The sequence below is a fragment of the Chenopodium quinoa genome, unplaced genomic scaffold (assembly GCF_001683475.1).
Source record: "Chenopodium quinoa cultivar QQ74 unplaced genomic scaffold, ASM168347v1, whole genome shotgun sequence".
Lineage (NCBI taxonomy): Eukaryota > Viridiplantae > Streptophyta > Magnoliopsida > Caryophyllales > Amaranthaceae > Chenopodium > Chenopodium quinoa.
The window spans coordinates 925,276-948,394 of NW_018743444.1; positions in this window are offsets into that span (position 1 = coordinate 925,276).

Below are 23,119 nucleotides of genomic sequence, written 5' to 3' on the forward strand. Positions count from 1 at the left end.
TGAGTCACTGAAGACCGCAACATCAGAATTAATTTTTAGCACCCTTTTTACCGGAGCTTCCCAGCTGGTCTTAAGTTTTGGTTCTCCCATACTGAGATTGCTAGCTTCAAAAGCATGTTCATACCCCCTAATAAGCCCCATACACTTAAAAAAAAAAACCTCCTCCACCTCCCTTTTTTGTTTCTCAAAAACCCACTTATTTCGTCTCAACCAAATTCCCCATACTAATCCCCAAAACAGATTACCCCAATCAACATTCAACAACAAGCTCCTCATTGACATACACCACTCACTAACATGATTGCCCACAAAAATTGTAGAATCAATACAAAGAGGAGAGTGGTACCATACCTTTTTTGGCTTACGAGCAGTGGGCAATGAGGTGAATCATGGTTTCGTCTCCCTCGCCACACATAGGACAAAGTAGCATCAGTTATAAGGCCTCTTTTCTTTAAATTGCTCCTCACAACAATACTTCCTATGACCAATCGCCAAGCAAAATGCTTTATTTTTTGGAGGTATTTTAGCATTCCAGATCAAATTCCAATCAAAACATACAACCTCACGTGACGACATAGCTTGACCACTTTCTTTTTCAGCAAGTAAGATATTGTAAGCATTTTTGACCGAGAAATTCCCATCCTTTGAATAATGTCAGCACCATTCATCACCTCCTCCTGAAAGAGGAATCATGAGAGACTTAATCAGTGAGCCTCTCTCTGTGAAAACCATTTCAATAACTCCTCATTACCCCACAACTTCCCATTCCAAAGCTGAGCCACATATATAGGAGGGTTTGTTTCAGCCTCAGGTTGAGATTGAATTTTGAATTCCGACAGACTTAAACACAGCTACATGAAAAATCATCAGAAAATAAACAAAAAATCAAAAAGATGCACATGTGGTTGCACGAGTCGCCGAAAGGGTCCTCTGGGGAAAGTCGCCGGCTGAAGTGGCTCGTCTTTTTTTAATCGTGACCAGTCGATGACCGATAGGAAAACGAGTAGCCTCAAGCATCCTGGGGGCTAAGAAAGGCGAGTACGAATATCCCCAAGCCTCTAAGAAGCAAAAATAATAATAAGAAAAAAAATAACAAAAATGGAGATTAAAAGAAAAAAGGGATAAGTACGCACCTCAAGGATACGACCATGCCATGAAAGGGAGATCCGAGGCACCTTAGTAGTTGCCGCGGAATCCATCACCTGAGTCGCCTTGCCCACACTGTAAGCATACGGGCATACGACACCTCCGCCCAACTCAAGTTACCTACCTGCCCAAAATCCTTGAGGCAAATTAGTAACCCAATGGTGAAACGCTCTCCTCGATCACTCAAGATAGTGACGGAAAGAACGTGAGCAATGTATATCCGAGCCAGCTGCTCAGGTGTATAGTGTCGATCAACCTCGTCAGCCGACAACTCATCGGCAAGAACCAAGTACGGACAAGACTGCGCATATATGTGAAGGGCCACCGCAAGACGATCCCCCACGAGGTCACGCATTCTCTCGTCTGACCCTCAACGACCTCCATAACCACGGGCTCACCTCCGAAAGGTAAACCCGTAATCATAGAGAAACCGTAAGGGGTAACCGTCATCTCTCCCCATGGAAAGTGAAAAGTGTTGGTGGACTCCCACCAAAACTCCAACAATCCACGAAGAAAAGCCGATGATGCAGGCTGACTCGATAAATCCCGAAGAGCCGCCAGCAGGGAGCTGATCCCCAAAAGCTCTACAACCTCCTTTTCCACCTCGGGCAAACTCTCAAAACGACCTCGTAGATCACCATAGCCGTATAGGCACATGATAGGCTCACTCTAAAAAAGGAAAGGCACAAAAGAGAGTAAAAAATTTGTTTTGAAGAACCCGCGCCAACCCTTGATCGAAACGTGATGGTCAGGATCCCACTTAAGGACCCTCGGGTCCTAGTTGGGAGGAGCCTCCCAAACCACATCCTCCTAGCGACGAAGATCAGCTCCGACGCGTCCCTCCTAAACCTCCTCTCGGGGACGGGTTACCCTCTTTCGAGGGCGAACCGCCTCGTCAGGCACGGGATCTCCTAGAACCTCCTCAGCATCAACAAATGGAGGTGAGTCCATGCTATGAACGGACAAAGTTTCTTTATTAGTTTATTCTAAACTAAGCAAATACACATGTTTTGGACCCATTTCGGCAGCATAACGTCTACCTAAAGGGCAAAACACAAAAATCAAATGCCACCCATACTAGGGGCTACGATACCTGCAGTGAAACTCAGCAAATGGGGGCTTCTAACACCCATAAAAACCACCCTATACTAGTTTCAACTAAGCATTCAAGGGATTACATTTCAAAATCTCAAAGAATCAACTATGCCTAGGCAAATAATAGTAACAATGGTGCAATTATCGTCTACCAAACAATCTTAAAGTTCGAACATGGCACAAATAAGCTAATTATACACTTCGCGCCAATTTTCGGATTCAAAATTTTCAAAACATTATTTATGAAGATATAACTAGTTCTAATACTATAATTACTTCATAATTAATATGTATAGCCAAAATGAGCAAGCAAATTAATAAGAAACAAACAAAATTCGAAGGAAAGTGCAAAAAACGTACTCAAACAAAGAAATGCTCATACAAGGTTCAATACTTAGCCATTTTTCATGAAAGTTGTTGCAAAACACTCCTTAAACATAGCATAATAACATGGAACAAACAATTTCAAGAATAATGTTCTAATAAAATCTAAAATTGGGATTTATGATTCGAAAAACGCCCAAATTCCGCCAAAAATGAACAAATTTAAACAAGAAAGTTACATTGGATTTATGGCAAATGTGAATTAAGTGTGAGATCAGTTTCCTTTGGCCTTGAAAATTGTAAAAAAATCGAGCTTTTTAGAGCGAGAAAGGGATGAAAATGGCGAAGGAAGAAGAAGAAGAAGAAAGTAAAATGAAAATCGTGCTCAGCGATTTTCTTTTTGCTGACTAAAATGCCGCGCGCAACTGAAACAGTTACGCGTGAAAGACCAGCGCAACTCAGAAAGATGCGCGCGCTTAGCCAGCGCGACCCATTGAGTTGCGCGCGGATACTGGTCACTAAAATGACCGCAATCCAGATTTTGATCCGTTTGATCATTTTCCAACGGTTTTTGCAAATTATCAAAATCTTTTTTTTATTGCTTTGCATTTTGTAGTTTGTTTTCTTCTTTGATAGATTTTTCCATCATTTTGCATGCACACCGTGCTTTGTGCCTTCCCTAAGCATACGTTTTGAACTTTTTCGCAAAAGTGTCTTAAGACGTTTCGTAGTAGTGCTTTACGTAAAAGCTCCCATAGACAGGTTTGTCATTTTAATGTAATGACGTTATAAATGTCCGGCTTTTCTTCTTTTTTCACGTCCACAGCAAAAAGGAGGCGTCATCAAACAGCGTAAAAATGCAAGGCGTATCATACAGCGTAAAATTGTATGGCGTAGGTGTTGCATAAAATTTCACTTCTTCCCCAAGCTTTGCGAGATCTACCTCTCGGAACTAAAAGGTAGAGAATTAATTTTCTTTAGGCGTTAGCTCACGAGTCGACAGGCACGCTGAACCATTCAGGAATAAACACTTCCTGATTGGAAGCAAATACGGTAGTTAGAGCTCTTACTAGCTTACCGGACAGTTAGGGTATCGTCCACCCCTGTACAAAGAGCGACGAGATGATGTTACACCTATATAGTCACGTGCCCCCAGTCCTACGACACGTGTACTCATCTTGAGGACAAAACTGCTGAGAGAGTTGCCGATTTTCTTCACTCTCACTGGATTTGGACATATGCCTCCAGTCTTGAGACATGTATTTCTATCTTGTGGACATCGAGTATTGCGTTTTTGACAAGCAAATTGTCAAGATCTCTATTCCGGCTGCGAAAGCCGAAGTGTTTAGGCTGCGAAAGACGAAAGGCTGCAAAAGCCGAAACATTCTTTTTATCATCTTTTTTAACTGTTAAAATCAGGCTAAAGTTTCAATGACATATCGAGGGACTTTAGACCAACGATGAAATGATTGGGTAGACATCATCCCTTTTTTTCCCTTTTTAAACCAATTTCTTCTCATGACATGACATCACCCAAAACACCCTTGTAAAAGCATTCTACAATTGCAAAGGATCAATCTAGATTCTTTAGCGCGTTAAGACATAGAAAATGCTTTTTCTACCCTTAATAGCTACTTGTTTCAAACACTTAGCGAATCAAGGATCGTTTCGACATCCTTAACATTTCTGCAAGATTCTCTATTCTTTGAGAACTTCGCAGAATAAGTCTCGGATTTATTTCCTTAGCTACTTTGATTCTCATATATCCCAGACTTGATCAAAGTGGGGGCTAAATGTAGACATCTACTTTTGGCCTTCTGTCCCGACAGGAAGTGTAATGACGATAAATAAAACCATCTTCGTATTGGATCGAAGTGAAGATTGCTTATGGATGATTGGATAAACCGCAAAACACAAAAAGACTAGCATAACCCAAAACAAATGCAAAACAAGGTCCAATTAACTAAACTCGATCATAACTAGGATTAGGCCCGTGCTTAAGACCCAATAATGACGGATTTAGAGGCGCCTAGGTAAGAATTAAGGCTACCGTAGAAAAATCCGCGCACATCTCAATGAGTCGCGCTGGTCTGGCGCGCGCAACACCCAGCGCAATTTGTAGAGATACGCTTGCGAAAGATTCAAAATTTTATAAAAATATAGAATTGAATCTTAACATAAAACCGCGCGCAAGACATTCAGTTGCGCTGCCCATAGCAGCGCAACTAAATCCTGGCAGAAATTCTTGTGAACTAAACCCTAATTGCACTCATTCCCTATAAATAGGGCTTAATACGAGGCTAAAACACACAAAAAATAACCTAAAGTCATGTCAGAAACTCTTGTGAACTTGTGCTTCCAAATCCTCTTGTCCTAAACACTCACCCCTCTTAATCTTTGTTGCTATGATGGAGGTTCTCGAACAAGAAGGGGTCCATAAGTGTTCTAAACGGAGATCTAGCAAAGAGAAGTGGTAAATTCCCGAGCACTTAGATAAATCACATATACTTTTCTTTTTTAAAAGAACTTTAATCAACGAAATAATGTTGTTTGGCCACTTTAAAGGACAATTAATCAATCGATTCCACATAGTATCTTGTGTTAAATAAGATTGGAATTGAATAATTAATTTATTGATTGGTCACCGAAGCCAAGGCTAATCTTTTTTACTTTTGCTTCTTTAACGAATTTGAATTAAATAAGGAATAACGACTTTGCAAAGTAATTCCTACGTGATTAATCCTTTAAAGGGAACGTTATTTTAGTACCCTCGCTCCCTAACTCATTTCCGGTTTATGTAGACCAATTTGGGCATGGGTAAACTTATGATTTGTGCTAAATATCCCGTGAACTCTACATGGGAGAAAGACATGAACGAGGTTTATGGATTTTTCCAAGACTCATTGGCGACTCCTACTTGTTTCTTACAAAAAAGGCGTGATGATAGAATCAATTCTAATTCAAGGTCCCCCAAACAGTCAGGAATTCAAATCCTAATACACCCTAACAAGTGTAAAGTCTTAGGCTTTCAAATGGCCATGGGCATATAAGGAAGGACCCTTACGATGGGATCACCCTCCTTATAGTGTGCATGAAGAATAATGCCAAAAACTATCAAAGAAGAAAGCAAACTACAAAATGCAAAGCAATTTATAAAGAATTTGATAATTTGCGCGCCACTACGTCTAATAACGAGCAAAACCATTGAAAAATAATCAAACGGATCAAAATCTGGATACCGGTCATTTTAGTGACCAGTATCCGCACGCAACTCAATGGGTCGCGCTGGCCAGGCACGCGCATCGTTCTAAGTTGCACTAGTCTTTCACGTGCAACTGTTTCAGTTGCGCGTGACATTTATTTCAGCAAAAAGAAATCGCTGAGCGCGATTTTCATTTTGCACTCTTTTTCTTCTTCCTTTTCCATTTTCGTTCCTCTCTTTCTCTCTCTAAGAAGCTCGAATTTTGCGATTTCAAAGCAAAAGGAAGTAGATCTCACCCTTAATTCACATTTTCCATAATCCAATGTATGTTTTTTGTTTAAATTCGTTTGTTCTTGGTGTAAATTTGGGTGTGTTTCGAACCATTAAACCCCAATTTTCGAATTTGGGGTTTTTTATTCAGACATTATTCTTGAAATTGTTTGTTCCATGTTATTATGCTATGTTTAAGGAGTATTTTGCAGCAAATTTCATGAAAAATGGTTAAGTATTGAACCTTGTATGAGAATTTCTTCGTTTGAGTACGTTTTTTGCACTTTTCTTCGAATTTGGTTTGTTTCTTGTTATTTAGCTTGCTCATTTTGGATACACTTGTTGATTATGAAGTAATTATAGTATTAGAACTAATTATATATTCATAAGTAATGTTTTGAAAATTTTGAATCCGAAAATTGGTGCGAAGTGTATACTTAGCTTATTTTTGCCATGTTCGAACTTCAAGATTGTTTGGTAGATGATAATTTCATTATTGTTAATATTATTCGCCTAGGAATAATTGATTCTTTGAGATTTTGGAATATAATCCCTTGAATGCTTAGTTGAAACTGGTATAGGATGGCTTTTTTGGGTGTTAGAAGCCTCTATTTACTGATTTTAACTGCAGGTATCATAGCCCCCTAGCATGGGTGGCATTTGATTTTTGTGTTTTGCCCTTTCGGTAGCTGTTATGCTGCCAAAATGGGTTCAGAACATGTATATTAGCTTTGTTTAGAAAAAATACACTAATAAAGAAACTTTATCTATTCACAGTATGGATTCGCCTCCATTTGTCGATGTTGAGATCCCGTGCCTGACGAGGCGGTTCGGAAGCGACTCGTCAGAGCTGATCTTCGTCACCAGGAGGATGTAGTTTGGGAGGCTCCTCCCAACAAGGACCCTAGGGTCCTTAAGTGGGACCCAAACCATCACGCCTCGATCAGGGGTTGGCGCAACATTGTGAGTCCCTTGTGCCTCCGTTTTTGTTTCTTTTTCTTTGTGCCTCCGTTTTTGTTTCTTTTTCTCCGAGACAAGCTGTAACCATATTTTTACTCTCTTTTGTGCTTCTTCTTCTTCTTCTTCTTCTTCTTCTTCTTCTTCTTCTTCTTCTTCTTCTTCTTCTTCTTCTTCTTCTTCTTCTTCTTCTTCTTCTTCTTCTTCTTCTTCTTCTTCTTCTTCTTCTTCTTCTTCTTCTTCTTCTTCTTCTTCTTCTTCTTCTTCTTCTTCTTCTTCTTCTTCTTCTTCTTCTTCTTCTTCTTCTTCTTCTTCTTCTTCTTCTTCTTCTTCTTCTTCTTCTTCTTTCTTCTTCTTTTCTTCTTCTTCTTCTTCTTCTTCTTCTTTTTTTTTTTTTTTTTTTTTTTTTTTTTTTTTTTTTTTTTTTTTTTTTTTTTTTTTTTTTTTTTTTTTTTTTTTTTTTTTTTTCTTCTTCTTCTTCTTCTTCTTCTTCTTTTGTTTTAGAGTGAGCCTTTGATTGGCATGATCTTCCTAAGTTGTTGCTATTGACATGATTACTTTTTGATCCCTGTTCCTAGTGTTTTTTTTCCTTGGTTACTTGTTTTGTTGGTTGTTAGTATTCTCTCTTTATCTTTGACTTTGACCTAGCTTAGGCACCCAAATATAAAGCATTTGAACATTACCGTTCCTTTAGGTTCGACCCTTAACTTGCCTCTATACTCATATTTAGGTTTGTTAAGTGTTTATAAATTAGTTTGACCGAGGGAAGATTTGATAACGACCTAGTTTTCCCCTCTCACTATGTGCCTATACTCAATTAAGGACTGAACATGATTACTGTCATTAATAAACTAATTAAACTGTTTTAGCAAATTGATTAAACTTATTTGTTGTGAAGACTCGAGCAAAAAATAGGTTGTCGTCAGACGACAGTACCGTCACCAGACACTAAGGGTCAGCGCCAGACAACAGGATCGTCGCATGGCGCTGAACACTAGCGCGTGGCACCACAACCCAAATCTCCGCGCCATTCTGGAACATCGATCTGGGACTGTTTCCAGTATTTTAATCTAAAGGGACAGGCCTAAAAGTCGTACTAAGCCAAGTTTGATCAATTTATTAGACTTTAATCATTAATTAATTAATTAATTAAATTAGCAAAGTCCTTTAGTCATTAATTAATTTATTCAGCTTATTCACAAGTCAAACAAACGGTTAGGGAAAATACATATAAAAATATGCACAATAAATAATGCACAAGTAGTCATGTAGTCACAATATGATGCAATGAGATTGCAACCTAACCATGGCCCTAGCTCTAAAGTTCAGGATATGGGTTAGTCAAAGAGGGTCCATGGTTTGGTGAATTCAACAAACTCGGAGTACCCTTCGTTGCCAAGAGCGTTCGATTGGGTAGATGGAGCGTGAATTTCCAGAGGGTTATGGACATATGTAGAACACATATCGGTTTCAGAAAAAAAGGAAAAACTCAATCAGGAAGTAAAGCCGAGCAAACAGTACTAGAAAACTAGTCGAAACAAGAAGGTAGATTTTTAGCTCGATTATGGAAGAATTTGGCGGAGAAAATAGCGTCGTCGCCAGCCGCTGGCACTGTCGCTAGACGACAAGACTGTCGCCAAGCGACAACGCCATCGTTTGACACTGAATTTGTTTTCTCAGCGCTAATTCCTACTTGCCTCGGCAGCTTTCTATTCTTGAATTTTCCATTTTTTCGTAGCATAATTTCGACTTTAGTTGCGAAAGATATTTACCTAGATTCCTACGTGTAAAATGTTTTTTTACTCACTACGTATGGTCTTTCCAATGAGGACCTTTTTATGCATACGCCAATAATGTTAATCAAAATTACGTACATGAAATACTTAGAACTTTTCGAGTCTCATCCACTCATTCTAAATCATTGCCAAAATATATTTTAGGAATAAAAGCAGAAATCCTCCCCAGTGAAATCGCCAAAAAAACTATAGGGAATATTTTAAGCATCCCGCACTTGAGCCCCACTGTGATCATACCTTTAAGCATGTTTGTAACACCCTAGAAATTCCTTTCCTTTAAATTCACACTTTACTCCTTTTAAAATACGTTTTAGGAATATCTAAGACATTACCGCCACCGTGAAAACGGTTAAGGCAAATATCAAAGATACACAGCGGAAGACTTGAAAACCAAAACTATTTAGATAACACAATTTAAAAACTAAACCAACGAAAATAAAGTTGAAAATCAACAAAACCAAAGCCAATTGAAATCCACTACAACTTGGAACCATTTAAGGCCCTTATTCAAAACCGAAACAACCCAACTTTTAGTGTTAGTCCACAAAGTAATATAATAAACCATTCAATGCATAAAACAAAACATATCCTAATGGAAGCTAGCATGATTCCCTCTTCACTCATGCCCTGTCATAAACATGCTTCAATACCTGAAAGAGTATCTTTACTTGCCCCCACTACTCTCCATTAAAATTGATCATCGTAGGGCCAAGATCAAGACATGGCCAGACACAAACAACACACACAATCAGCAAAGCTGAGTACATAAGCGTAGCTAAACACACTAGCATGCATTCTCCTATCATCACACACACTTACCTCATTACACCTGTTTACAAGAACACCCAACAACAAACAAGACACAATGACTAGACAATAATTAATTCATTTTGCCTTGATTACGCATCGAACGGGTTTCCAAATCTACCTCCCCCAAATATAATTTGAGGTTAACTGGCACGGGAGCTAACCGTGCTAGCGACAAACCACACAAAGGTGGCGGTATTCCTGCGCATAATAAATAATAAAAAGGAATATACAACGTCCTGTACTCCATTGGAAGTTGTGATCAAATATAAAGTCACATAACTCCCCCCATATGTTCATACTCAAGGTATATACGTTCCAAGAGTTTTGGTGCGTAATCTCTTTCACTTTACGTTATTTACATATTATTAGACTTGGTGATGACTCTCAAAGCATAACTATTCAATCATCAATAATTATTCAATCAACAAACATACCAATTTAGTTCTTGAATATTTAGTGACCACATAATATTTAATGTTGAACCCTTTTTAATTCTACCTCAGTGTCAAAGACACCTTAAACGCATAACGCGCCACAAATCCTATCCCTCGGTGTTAAACACACCTTAAGTGCACAAAGGCACCGACATACAATTTATTCCTCGTGTACATAGACACTTATCTAGCTCCTTCCTCATGCTTAAAGCATCAATAAAAATTATATGAACCATAATTAAATTCCTTTTCAATATTCCAAACATAATTAAACCATTAGTTTAATTAAACAAGCTCTCTATCATGCCATAAATAAATATGTAGTCCACATAATCATGCCAAAATATAATTTTCCAATCCATAAACCATCACAAATAATTCATGCTTCACAATTCAATTACCAACACCAATAATTCACAATTTAATACATAAACCTTAGCATGACACTACTTGCAATTGTTTGAAATTAAACCTAGCATGATTCTACATCATCAAAATATACTAAGTACGCGAACGTACCTTGAATACGATCTTAAACTCGTCACAACTAGTAAAAATTGCTCACTTCGAAGTCTGCTACACATTAAAATTATAATAGAGTATTAAAACCCACTCTAAACAAATTTCCAGCAATATATACTATCCTAAAATCCCTCTTAGAATAATTAGAATAAGCTGAAATTATATTTAAAACACTCTAATTAAGTCCCACTTGATGGGTAATTTAAATTTCCTTCAAAAACATAATATTTAGGGTTCTACATAAAATTCCAGCACTTTATTTCTAATTAAAACTTGCTGTAATTTGGTTTCAAAGCACTTAAATTGAAGATCTAAACATTCATACATCATCTACTTCCATAATTTCATAAATCAAGAACCTAGGGTTTCAAAAATTGGGGCTTTTTAAATTAAAACCAAAGCTGAAAATTAATTAACATGATTACAACATTCAAACATCAAAATTAAATCCCAAAATTCATAATTTGTAATTAGATCTAAGCATAGATTAGATTAGAATAGGAAAGATTAATTCTTTTTTTTTTTTTCGAGAAAACCCATGGCAGCAGCAGCCACCACGGCACGACTGGGCTGCTGCCGCCTGCCGCCGCGGTTGCTGGCCGTGTGCTAGTGGTGCGCGGTGGTGTGTGGTGGTGGTCCGGCCACGTGTATGGTGGTGGTGGTGGCCGGCCATGAATAGGGGAAGGGGAAGAGGAAGAAAAAAAGGAAAGAAAAGTAAAGAGAAAAGGGGAGAAGCTTACCTTGGGTTTTCTCCACTCTGGGAAAAGTTGATTTGCCTCATAAGTGGGATATTTATACCCCCTTCTCTACCAACCCTTTTACCCTAAACTTTCCTCTTTTGGTTTTTCCTAATCCCTTCCCTAATAAAACTTGTTAAAATTAAACTTCCTTAAAATAAAATCCCCAACTTTTAAATAAAATACTTAAATAAACTTTCCTTTTATAATAAAATACTTTAATACTTTATTAATTAAAATACTTTCCTTTTATAATATTAATTAAAATACTTTAATTAAAATAATCACAACTATTTAATATACTTTATAAAATACATACTTTAAATAAAATACATATAAAATACAGGGTATTACAGTCTACCCCCCTTAAAAGAAGTTTCGTCCCGAAACTTGGGGAACGGAAATCAACCCTTTTTCCTTATTATGTATAATATTGCTGTATTTTTTGTCACACCTTTACTGTTTTATGTCTCTTTGAGAGCATAAATACTCGAAATACTTGTTTAAATTAGTGCAAAGAGCACGAAAATAACTGAAATATAGGGGAAAAGCGCGAAATTCTACCGCATTCTACCCCCCTTAAAGAAAACGAGTTACGCCCCCGTAACTCTACATACCTGAAACAACTCTGGGTATTTCTTTTTCATTTCATCCTCTGCTTCCCAAGTGGCTTCCTCATATTCTTAGTTAGACCAAAGTACCTTTACAATCTTAACGTTCTTGTTGCGTGTACTACGCACTTTACTGTCAAGAATCTTGTCAGGTCTCTCTTCATAGGTTAAACTTTGGTCTAACTCGATGGTTTCTGGTTGTAGCACATGGGATTTATCGGGGATGTACCTTCTCAATTGGGAAACATGAAATACGTCATGTACTTTACTAAGCTCCATTGGTAAGGCTAAACTATAAGCTACTTTGCCTATTCTTTGTAGTATTTCATATGGACCGATGTATTTTGGACTGAGCTTTCCTTTCTTCCCAAATCTCATCACTCCTTTCATCGGTGAAACCTTTAGTAACACCTTATCGCCAATTTCAAATTCTTCTTCTCTTCGCTTTAAGTCTGCATAACTCTTTTGGCGATCTTGAGCTGCTTGGATTTTAGATTGGATTTCTCTTACTTGCTTGACTGTGTCCTCAATCGATTGAGGCCCAAGAATCAGGCACCTAGGTTAAAATTAAGGCTGTCGTAGAAAAATCCGCGGGCATCTCATTTAGTCGCGCTGGTCTGGCGCATGCAACACCTTGCGCAATTTCTAGAGATGCGGTCACGAAAGATTAAGAATTTTATAAAAATATAGAATTGAATCTTAACATAAAACAGCACGTAAGACATTCAGTTGCACTGCCCATAGCAGTGCAACTAAATCACTTGCGCTAGGATGCCGCGCGCAATTCATCCAGATGCGCGCGACACCTGCTGCAGCAGAATGCTTAAAACCCTAATTTCACCCATTCCCTATAAATAGGGGCTTAATATGAGGCTAAAACACACAAAAACTAACCTAAAATCCTGGCAGAAACTCTTGTGAGCTTGTGCTTCCAAACCCTCTTGTCCTAAACACTCACCCCTCTTAATCTTTGTTACTATGGTGGAGGTTGTCGGACAAGAAGGAGTCCATAAGTGGTCTAAACGGAGATTTAGCAAAGAGAAGTGGTAAATTCCCGAGCACTTAGATAAATCACATATACTTTTGTTGTTTAAAAGAACTTTAATCAACGAAATAGTGTTGTTTGGCCACTTTAAAAGGACATTTAATCAATCGATTCCACATAGTATCTTGTGTTAAATAAGATTAGAATTGAATAATTTATTTATTGATTGGTCACCTAAGCCAAGGCGAATCTTGTTTACTTTTGCTTCTTTAACGAATTTGAATTAAATAAGGAATAACGACTTTGCAAAGTAATTCCTACGTGATTAATGCTTGTAAATAAAATTAACTAACTTAGTTTTAGGTATTGCGTTGCATATATTGTTTGGTGATGAAATTGTAAAAAAGGGAAGAGCTAGTAGAGGCCGCACTAGGGCTAGAATAGCGATTCTCCTTTAAAGGGAACGTTATTTTAGTACCCTCGCTCCCGAACTCATTTCTGGTTTATGTAGACCAATTTGGGCAAGGATAAACTTATGATTTGTGCTAAATATCCCATGAACTCCATATGGGGAAAGGCATGAACGAGGTTTATGGGTTTTCCCAAGACTTATTGGCGACTCCTACTTGTTTCATACAAAAAAGGGTGATGATAGAATCAATTCTAATTCAAGGTCCCCCAAACAGTCAGGAATTCAAATCCTAATACACCCTAACAAGTGTAAAATCTTAGGCTTTTAAATGGCCATGGGCATCTAAGGAAGGACCCCTACGATGGGATCACCCTCTTTACAGCGTGCATGCAGAATAATGCCAAAAACTATCAAAGAAGAAAGCAAACTACAAAATGCAAAGCAATTTAAAAAGAATTTGATAATTTGCGTGCCATTAAGTCTAATAACGAGAAAAAACCATTGAAAAATAATCAAACGGATCAAAATATGGATACCGGTCATTTTAGTGACCAGTATCCGCACGCAACTCAGTGGGTCGTGCTGGCTAGGCACTCGCATTGTTCTAAGTTGCACTGGTCTTTCACGTGCAACTGTTTCAGTTGCGCGTGACATTTATTTCAGCAAAAAGAAATCGCTGAGCGCGATTTTCATTTCGCACTATTCTTCTTCTTCCTTTTCCATTTTTGTTCTTCTCCTTCTCTCTCTAAGAAAGTCGGATTTTGCAATTTTTAAAGCCAAAGGAAGTAGATCTCACCTGTTTTGGGTGTTTTTGTCCCTCGGGAGAGTTACAACACGAAGACTGATCTGGTGCGGCCTGTACCTGCAAAACAAACGGAGACACCGGTTGAGTGGTGCTTCGCCTCCGACGAACAAGTTAGTAACTTGAAAGGAGAGAAAGAGGTGCGGAAATTTAGGTTGGTATCTGCTCGGTTTCCAAGCTCAGATGTCTCTATCACAGGGACAGTTTGTAATAAATGGTAAAACGTGTCCTCCAAAAGAGGAGAATCTCCCTATTTATAGGGTCCTCGGGATTTGTGCCCCTGATTAGGTCACTGAACCCTAATCATTGGTGGGCTACGCCGCATTGCGACTTTCTTGGGATTTGGGCCTGAAGGCCGCTATTGCCCCCAAGTTTCTGGAGTGACACGTGTCAAACAGGAATTGGTCCACTTTGGGCCATCATGGGGCTAACACGTGTCATCCTCTGATTGGGCCACGTGTCGGGGTAAAATTACCCTAAACATTTGCCCCTCACAGATGTGACGTGGCACGCCGCGTGGCATCTGTGACACGCGTCACGCTCCGGTTGGTGGTAATTTTACCGCCAAAAAGTAACCATTCAACTTCTGGGTAAATTACGGGGATGCCCCCGTATTTACCCACTATATATAGCCGTTTACCCTCATAATTTTATACGTTTACAAAAAATTTTCAAGAGAGAGAACTTTGAGAGAGTAGAAGTCAGCTGTCTGAGTCAAGCGCAAGTAAGAAAACTCATTCTCGTCAACCCAGCCGGACCCGTCTATCTTCAGATATCAAATCTAAAGGTACCGTCTCTACTTCTCTCAGCTCTTTTTCATGTTTCATCGCTTGTACATATTTCTTGCAATAAATGGATGCATCACCAACACACACAGCACAACCTAGGTTAGAGTCTAGCCGGTCACTAGGGACGGCTGAGTCTAGGACTGGGAGTGTCGTCTCGGGGTGTTGGGACCACCCTTTTGCTTGGATTTCGGCCATTTACGTGTCTGTGCAGGACACAATGGCTCGGACTATGCAGACGACCCCCAATCTGGAGTACAGAAGCGGGGGTCAGGCGGCCAAACGCTTGAGGGAGAAGCGTCTGGTCAGAGAAACCAGACGGCTCTGGAGAGATCCCCTCCGCGTGCCCCTTTTACTCCCGCAGATTCCTTTTTGGAAGAATGCGACCAAGGCGACGATGAAGATAGTGAGGAGGATGAGAGGAAGTAGTGGAGTGAGAAGGACGATCCCTTAAAAATCCACGTCTCAGCCAAGGACAGGGGTCACACGGAGGACGATCCCTTAAAAATCCACGTCTCAGACGGGTACAAAATCAGAGTGCCGCCTAAGGACGACACCATTGTCTGAGAAGACGATCAGTAGAACACCAACAGCTACTTCTGCTGTTATGAGGCGGCGTTCAAGGTCGGTCTTTGCTTTCCCCTTCACCAGGCGGTGAAGGCAATCTTGAGAGGCTATAACATTGGAGTCTGACAACTTACCCCCAATTCTTGTGCAAACATCTTGGGGTATGTTGCCGCCTGCAAACTCCAAGGGCTCCATCCCGGCTGGGAAGCTTTTGCTAAGATGCATTATCTTACCCGAAGCCCAGGCGGCTAGAGGGCGTGGTACACTTTAACCACGTATCTCCAATACATGATGACCTTAGACAAGGTATCTAAATTTGACGGCAGGAAGCACAGATTCTACCTGTTGACGGCTCCCAACAAGCGAGAGAACTAAGAGTTCCGCCAATATAATAAGAAGCCCGATCTGATGGGCCGAAAGTGCTGTCTTCCCCGGATCTCAGATGAGGACTTAGACAAAATAATTGAGGCAGACTTTTTCAGCCTCATAGACGCAACCTTGTCAACTGGGGAGACAATAAAAGTCCCCAAGAAGTGGATCCCTAAGAGCGCCTGGTTCAAGGACGAGTGTTTCTTAGCCACCTACGGGCTAGGAAACATGTTTACCAAACGTATGCGCCTGAGTTCACATCCGCCTGTAGTACTTTTGTATCAGAATTGCTTGATGATATATTGATCAACTTTTTTCTTTTTGCAGAAGAAGCTTTGAGCATGTTGCAAACTGAGAAGACACCCAAGCAGTCCTCCGCAACCATCTGCAAGGAGCTTGCGGAAAAAACAGGCGGCCGCGGTCAGGGCCAAGGTAAAAATCGCTTGACTCTTTCTTAGGTTGGCCTCAAAGTTTACTTTCTCTGGATGCTAACTTAACTTGGTTATTTTCACAGGGAGGAGAGGTAGGGAAGACGTTTGAGAAAGATCTCAAACGGGCCGGGGAAGAATCCGCCTCCACCCCCAACAAGACCAAAAAATCTAACTCCGCCATAACTCCTGGCGCCTCAGCCGGGAACAATCAGATGCGGATAGGGGGGCGAAATGAGAGGATAGGCGGCAGTTTGGGCCTCGACCTCGTCAACCCCCTATCAGCAACCGGGGGGCTCACCATGCCTGCAAGCGGATCCCGCTTGGCCGGTTCTGAAGGTAAGAACCCATTCGAATCCCCGCCTGAGGTGGGGTGGCCTTTGCGAGTGAAATCCCACTCCCAACAGACGTCATCCTCAGACAGTCGACAACAGATAGGTGCTGCCTTAATTTTGCACTCATCACCTGTTAATTATGGTGCAGATCAATCTCCTCGCTGGCCAGACGTCCAGAGGCATGCTAAGGCCATGCTGGAGGCGGTGAGCAGGAAGGACAAGAACGCTATCCCTGGGATAGAGACGTTCAATCTGGAACGAATCCTGTCCCTTCTAGCTGAGGTAAGATACTTAACAAATTAGCTGAGGTAAGATACTTTACTCGGCCTGCAATACTAACTTGATTTACTTTTGCAGGCTCTACTGCGGGTAGAATGGCTCAAGCGTCCTTATACCCGCAAATGGGAAGAGGTAAAAAGGGCCAAGAAGTCCGCCACAGACGCTGATAATGTTGCTTTATACTCCACTATCGTAAATGATCTTGAAACTAAAGCAATCACCATGACACAGGCGTCGAAAATCCAGCAGCTGGAGGCGGATCTGAAGACGGCCAACCAGCGAGTGAGCGACGCAGAGACGGCTCAGAAGGGGGCGGAGGAGGCTCAGAAAAAGGCGGAGGAGAGCCTCAAGAAGTTTGACGAGGCGCTCAAGAAGGCCGACGAGGCGCTCAAGAAGGCCCAGGCGGACCTTGGCACACTCCAAGGTGTTTCTGAAGAGAACACCAACTTGAAAGCCAAGGTTGAGAAGCTGGAGAAGGAGGCTGCCCAGGCTCAGATAAACTTTGCAACAACTCTGGAGGAAGAGAAAAACCGCCTGGTTGCTGAAAGCGATGCTGACAATGACGCTAGAATGAAGATCGCCTGAGCTGCCTTGTACCCAGACAAGGATTATGGCGTCTGGGCACTGGCTCACAGGTACGCCGAAGACGTGGTGTACTTGAGAGAGAAAGGTGAGCCAGAGCCTGAGTCCTTTGCCGTCTTGGCCAACGCCAACACGGAGCTTCCTACGCCTGAGCTACCCGGTCCCGGTGAAGCGCATGAGATTCCCTCAGATGATGAGGAAGAGAAGGAGGACCAGGAGAAGCCGCTTGTGGGCCAGAAGTGATTTCAGCGGCAGTATGCCAACACTCTTTTATTATTTTTTTTATCAGCGGCATTATGCCAAAAAACTTGCTTTTCCGGCCTGCGTGCCGAGTATTCTTGTATTTACCGGCTGAGGAGCCAGGTTAATCAACAATTTCTCTTTTCTCTCGGACAGGGTTCGGTTAACATTTTGATCCACTACAACCGTTTGGTTGGATGGACATTTAATGAATGCACCGACTGAGTCGGTTTTGATCATTTTGCGTTTGTGTTTGGACTTCGTTTTTTGCAGCTTTGCGTATATGCCTGATTTTTGCCTGACTTATCAAAAGCATGCGGCAATTTTTGCCTAACTTATCAAAAGCCGGTTGTCCTTGCCCCTGGACGGCTGTGTGGTTGGTTTCGAATGGAGTTGGTTAATTGACTTGGGAACATCTGATGCTGCAAAGAGCATGACGCGTTTGTAAGTCAATCAATCACAGTAGTGATTGCTCCAAACCAAGTGCACAACCGTACACCAACAGGCGTTCCAGTCACTAACCAGACGGTGTTTGTCCGTCTAGGTAGAGATTGCATAGCCATCGCACAACTTTTTTGCCCCAAACGAGAGAATTGGTGCAACTTAAAAACGAAAAAACTTTGGTAGGTCACCGGCTGATGTCTCTTTGACATTTGGTTCTCGAAGACTTGCTCGTTCTTTAGATTACCCAGGTCAGGCGGCTATGAGTTGACCAATAAGGTCGCTAAACGTTTTGCCGCCTGCATGTGTACGAAAAGCAAACGATAAGAGTGCTTTCTACGACGATTGCACTCGGAGAGGTGTCGTCGGACGCCATATTCCACATTGGAGCAGATGAATTTACAAAATTGTATAACCATCCGGCCATTGACCTCATGTCCTTTTCAAGACGGTTGTATAGCCATTGCCCAACTCTTTTTGCCCCAATGGGAGAGTCTGTGCAATTTTGGAATGAAAAGCCTAAGTAAGAACTTCGGTCGGTCACCGACTAATGTCCTAGGACATCCGGTGTTCCAAAAGCTTAGTCGTTCTTTAGACTGTTCTAGTCAGACGACTATGGATGGGCCGATTCGGCCACCCAATTGTGGTTGTCTGCATGGGTACGTAGAGTAAGCAGGTTGGCTTCTCTCTGCGACAATTGCACCCGGAGGGGTGTCGCCGGACGCCTTTGTCCATGTTGGGGCAGACGAATTTGTGAAAAAACAGCCATCCGGCCATTAGTTTCTGGTCTAGGTTGAGACCGGATGTATAGCCACTAAGCGGTTTTGTGCTTAGCTTAATTATCTGGCCATTGGCTTCTCATCATACAGACGTTAATTTCTTTTCCAAGTCTCAAACTCAGAAGGTTTAATAAATGACCGTCTGAGCATTGCTTCAGGCGGCGTACAAAACACAAACAAAATTGAAAACAAAAAGCGATTTCTCATTAATATACTTCTTGTTTACAAACATTACAAATCTCAAAAGTAGTATTTTTTTAAAATTGTCTACATTCCAAGTTCTAGGTAGGCGCCTACCGTCTGGAGTTTCCACGCGGTAGGTGCCGTCTCTTACTTCTTCATAGATCCGGTAGGGGCCTTCCCAATTTGGAGTTAACTTTCTCAGTTCATTGGCCCTACCGGTTGCCTCCATTTTCCGTAACACTAAGTCGTCAACCTTCAAGGGACGCTTGTGCACTTTCTTGTTGTAAGCTCTGGTCATTCTTAGATGGTAAATCTCATGACGCAAGGCGGCATTGCCTCTGCGTTTTGGGAGTGAATCCAATGCCAGGCATATTGCTTCCCAGTTTTGCCTTTTCATCATATAGCATGAATCTGAGAGTCAGCTCGTAATGTTCAATGGGCAAGACGACATCAGCACCATAAACCATGAGAAATGGGGTTTCACCGGTTGCCCCCTTTGCTGTTGTCCGGATGGCCCATAGGACGTGGATTAACTCTTCTGCTCACAAGCCACCGGCTCTTTCAATTTTCTTCTTAATGCCGTCTGAGATCAGTTTGTTGAAGGCTTCAACTTGGCCGTTTGCTTGGGGTCAGCCGACTGATGCAAAATAGCTTGAGATCCCTTGATCTCCCAACCAAGTTTTGAGCTGAGGCATCTCAAACTGAGGACCATTATCGAACACCATAGACATAGGTACCCCAAACCGGGTATAATGTTCTTCCAGATGAAGGAAATTACGTCTGAGGTCTTGATGTTCTTAACCGCCTCGGCCTCCACCCACTTGGTGAAATAATCAACAGCCACCAAGATGTAGCGCTTTCCGCCTGGAGCAGTTGTGTAAGGACCTAAAATGTCCATGCCCCATTTTGTAAACGGGATTGGGTTGTGGATGGCCGTCAGATCAGTAGTCGGACGGTTAATAAGTTTGCCAAATTTTCGGCACTTGTCACATTTCTTCACGAACTCCTTGGCGTCTTCCTCAAGAGTGGGCCAAAAATAATGTAATCCGGCTCTGGACGGCTAGGGACCTGCCGCCTATGTGGGAGGCGCAGAATCCCGAGTGCAAGTCTTCGAGAACTTCCTTCCCCTTTTCTGGGGTGACACACTTCAACAGAGGCTTCAGAAACCCCGCCTTGAAGAGTTCTTCGTTTCTCAACTCGAAGCTTGAAGCTCGCTTCTTCAGGACGGCTGCCTCCCATGGCGAATCAGGAAGTGTACCGTCTGAAAGGTAGGCCCGGATGCCATCCATCTAGGTAGAGCTTCGGTGAAGAATTCCAATGGGATCTTCATAGATGCTTCTTTTTTCAAGAACTTCCCAGAAGACTGACCTAGGCGTATCATGGCAGGCGGAAGATGCCAGCTTTGACAATGCATCCGCCTGGTTGTTGTTCGACCTAGGCACTTGATTCAGACGGAATTCCTCAAGTGCCCCAGCCTCTTCTTTGACTGCCCAAAGGTATTTGATCATAGCCGGATGAGTTGCCTCATATTTTCCCTCATATTGGCTAACGACCAACTGTGAATCAGAGTAGGCGTCAATTTTCATTGCCCCTGCCGCCTTACACATACGGATACCGGCTAGTAGGGCTTCATATTCCGCCTCATTATTAGAGGCCTGAAATTTGAACCGTAGTGTATACTCATATCTGCCCCTTCAGGAGACTCGTAGATTACACCTGCACCACAGCCGTTCTTTGTAAAGCTCCCGTATACATACACTTTCCAAACCTGATTAAGATTATCCGGAGCCACCGGACGGGTCATTTCAACAATGAAGTCGGCAAACGCCTGACCTTTCGCTGCCTTTCTTGGTTCGTAAGTGATTTCAAGACTTTGCATTTCAATAACACATTTCAACATTCTCCCGGATGACTCCAAGGTGGACATTGGCCGTTTGAGTGGCTGGTCGGTGTAAATCACCATCGGATGTGCCAGAAAGTAAGGCTTCAGCTTTTTGAATGCCATATACAAAGCAAGGCCAAAATTATCAGCCATGGGGTACCGGAGTTCAGCATGTTTGAGAACATGGCTAATGAAGTAAACCGGGAGCTGAACGTCGTCTCGCTCAACAAGGAGAACGACACTGAGAGCATGATCTGAGACAGCTAAATATATGTACAACGTCTCCCTAGGCAAAGGACTGACCAGCCTAGGTAGAGAATGCAAGTGTTCTTTTAACTTCTGGAATGCCGTCTCAGCATCGTCTCCCCATTCAAACCTGGTCTTCTTCCTGATTGCTTGGAAGAAGTAAAGGCATTTGTCGCCTGACCGGCTGAGGAACCTCCCCTAGGCGGCCAGGCAACCGGTGAGTCTCTGAACTTCCTTGACAGAATGGGGTGACTTCATGTCAATCACCGCCTGTATCTTTTCGGGGTTAGCCTTTATCCCCCTTTGATCAATCAGGAATCCGAGAAACTTCCCAGACTCAACACCAAAGACGCATTTCTTGGGGTTTAACATGACCTTATGGCGCCTGAGGGTGGTGAATGTTTCTCGGAGATCAGCAAGGTGATCCGCCTGTTGCTTGGATTTGACTATCATGTCATCAATGTACGCCTCCACATTCCTCCCAATTTGATTAATGAAGACCGTATTAATCATCCGTTGGAAAGTGGCAGGCGCATTTTTCAAGCCAAACGACATCACAGTATAACAGAATAACCCCAAATCGGTGACAAAGGCCGTCTTCTCTTGATCTTTCTTCTAGAGGGGTATCTGATGGAAGCCAGAATAGGCATCCATAAAGCTCATCAAGGCGTGACCGGCTGTGAAGTCGACCAAACTGTCGATCTTTGGAAGCGGGTAACTATCCTTTGGACACGCCTTGTTGAGGTCTGTGTAATCAACACATATGGGCCAGGTCCCATTTGGTTTTTTAACAAGGACCACATTGGCCACCCAGTCGGGGAAATTACAAGGCCGAATGAACCAGGCGTCTAGCAGCTTTTTGACTTCGGCAGCTGCCGCCTAACTTCTTTCCTCGCCGTGGTTTTTTTTTTTTTTGCCGGATGGGCTTCTTTTTGGGGTCCACGACGAGTTTGTGGACAGCGAGATCCGGGCTGATGCCTGACATCTCTTCCACTTCAAAGGCAAAAATGTCTTTGAATTCTTTCAGCAGAAGGTGCAAGCTTGCACCCAGAGTAGCATGAGCAACCGTTCCAACCTTTACAGTACGCTCTGGACGGCTGTCATCCAGATTGAGATCAATGTTTTCACCAACCGGTTGGGGACGGAGCTCGTCTGACTGTTCACCGATCAATGATTGCAATTTTTTCTCTTTCTTCACCTCCACAAGCAGAGGTGCCTTTCTTTTCTTCCCAACTGCTGGTAGGGCGGGTACTAGGTCGGCATCCTTGACATTGTCAAAGTCTATTGGTTCCTGGCCGTCTGGGGCCACATTATCTTTGACGGCTGAGAGGTAGCACTCTCAGGCCGTCTTCTGATCCCCATTCAAGGAACTAACAGAGCCGTCATCCCTCTCATACTTCATGAGCATGAGAGACGGGATGATTACCGCCTTGGCTTCGTTGAGAGTTGGCCGGCCAAGGATAATGTTGTAGGCGGTCAACTCCTCAACGACCAAGAATCTGACGACAATATGTCGTCCTTGGCCTTTCTCTCCTAGCCGGATGGGTAAGTCAATTCTTTTGACTAAGTAGACCATCCCACCCCCAAAACCAACCAAGGGGTGGGTGATCGGATGCATGCTGCTGATATTGTATTTCAGCTTTTGCGGGCACCGGAGGCTGATGATGTCTGATGAGCTGCCAGTTTCAATAAGGATCCGTCCAACCAGCGGGTTGGCAACCTTACATTCAATGACGACCGGATCATCATGCGGACGACGGATGCTGCCCCTGTCCTTCTCAGTGATCAGGACGTCTGGGAAGGAGGAGCTTACAGACGCCTGTTCATCATCATCTTTGTCCATCTTTCGAAGATGGCTCTTGGTGCCCTGGATGGTAGGGCCACCACATGAGAACCTGCC